Here is a 2500-nt window from a genome sequence, read left to right as displayed (position 1 = left end):
GAGTAAGATATATATATATATATATATATATATATATATATATATATATATATATATATATATATATATATATATATATATATATAATTAATATTCACATGACGTTTGTCAGCGCATGAGGTATCATTCATGGAAAATGTGGCAAAATAACTTGGCGATGACTTGCAGAAACCGCAGAAGCTACCCCAGTCAGGAGTAAATATATATATATATATATATATATATATATATATATATATATATATATATATATATATATATATATATATATATATATATATATGAGTGTGTGTTTGTGTGTGAAGGTGTAAATGTGTACATATGTATGTATGCATAAGTAACAATAAAAAACTATACTTCTAATACTACGCGATATAGATTGCCCAGAAAATAGGGGATGAAAACTCAAATAAGTAATGTGATACATAAAGCGAAGAGGAAGGATGCAACGTAATTTATCTTCATAAGGGATTCAAAAACTTTTAAATTGGAGAGAGAGAGAGAGAGAGAGAGAGAGAGAGAGAGAGAGAGAGAGAGAGAGAGAGAGAGAGACGCAATCCGTATCAGGAAAACGTCCTCATCTTTCAAATAAATTGAATGGCACTCGAATCTAAGATCAACAAGTAAACTGATTTACTTTATTATACGAAGATATGACGCAGCTGAGAGCCTTGGCCTCTATGAAAAATTGCCTCCATTCTTTCCAACCCCCCCCCCCCTCTTTCATGAATAAATTATGCAAGCAGCAGAATGCTTTCTGAAACTTGATCCTCGCACAAGGTTCCTGTCTGTAGAGGATGATTTGTAGAAGGAGTAATGAGGGTTGTTATCTATGCATCTCTCTCTCTCTCTCTCTCTCTCTCTCTCTCTCTCTCTCTCTCTCTCTCTCTCTCTCTCTCTCTCTCTCTCTCTCTCTCTCTCTCTCAGCTTTAAAAAAAAAACTACTTAGTTTTTTAGTGTCAGGGGATCTGTCTCTCTCATCCTTCGCATTTTTGTGACCATCATAAAGTTTTTCGACTCGTGCTCAGTGTCATCTTTAAGAGATGCAATTTTTAATAAGTCACTACCCTGTCATGTGCCCCATACCAGTACCTCTCTCCTCCCTGTGCCCCGAAGCCCTACCTCTCTCCTATTTGTGCCCCATACCAATGCCAGCTCTCTCCTACCTGTGCCCTGCCACTCTTCTTACACCCTTCCCCCAACCTCATGTCTCTCACTAACTCCCTAGGGCCGGGGACTCCCCCCTCCCAAGACTCCAATCTCGTAATTATGTAGATTCATTCATAATTTCTTGTGATTCTTGGCAAGTAGGAATTATCATTGCGGCATTTCAACTGTACCATAATATTTAAATCCAGCAAGAAAATGACGCAAGTAAAACCACACAAGTGTGATCTCGGTTGTTTCAAGTAAATTGATTACAGAAATACCTTTCTGTAGACCAACGGTTAACGACCTCACTTCACCTGAGGGGACCAGTTTGATCCCACGGAGGCTAAGTGACTGGGAACAAATCATGCTAATTTATTGATAAAAAAGAAAAGAAAAAACTGCACAAGAAGTCTTTATGTCCCATATATTATTATAATTTATGCAGCAATATTACGATACATGAATGTCGTCATATGTTACAATATAAACTTGAAAAACATCATAAAAGCATAGAAGATTTACATGCATGCAAATAAAACAATATTCTAATCTAGGCCTGACTATTCATAAAAAATATATATATACTGGGTGAAATAAATGTCAGAATACGACATCATGTAATTTAGCCAGGTGCAGTTCGAATAAATAAATACCTCAGGATTTTCCGTGATACGATATTTACATTTGAATTGCTTCGCAAATAAATACATTTCAAATACTGGTCTTCTGTCAGATTTCTAAATATGCTTTGCTATATCGGAACGTTTTTTTTTTAGTCCTAATTCCATAACTTTTAATCATATTCCCAAATAGTGATATTGGGATTAATGACCTTCGATGATGCCAGATAACCGTGATTAATTTTATCCATTTAAAAAGGAAGCACCGTATAAAAAAAGTTTACTATCAAATATAAAATTTAAAACCTATTTTTAATCATTAATTGAAGTCTTAATCTTAAATGTAAAATTAATTTTAAATTGTCAACTGAAAGTTCTTATTGACTAATAATTTTGATTAAATCTGGCGAAGCAGGAAAAATTTATCACTTCACTGAATAAGATTAAACATTAATAAAAATAAAAATAGCAAAAATATTTGGATTTCGTCCGATAATGACCATCTGGATCCCGCACACCTTTAATTCATTCAAACTGTTCAATTTAGTTGAATTGTTCGATTCCAATCATCACACGTGCACATCAGTGTCGAGACCTGGTTGGTTGCAACACTACTTATTTCCCATCAGTCAAATAATCACCCAGATTGCATTATCATCAAAAATAGAAAGGAAAAAAAAATCAGAGAAGTTTCGGGCAATGGGTCGACAACTATAAAAAAGGGGAAA

This window comes from Palaemon carinicauda, chromosome 27, assembly GCF_036898095.1.
Source record: "Palaemon carinicauda isolate YSFRI2023 chromosome 27, ASM3689809v2, whole genome shotgun sequence".
NCBI classification, from domain to species: domain Eukaryota; kingdom Metazoa; phylum Arthropoda; class Malacostraca; order Decapoda; family Palaemonidae; genus Palaemon; species Palaemon carinicauda.
This window is presented reverse-complemented; position numbering follows the sequence as displayed.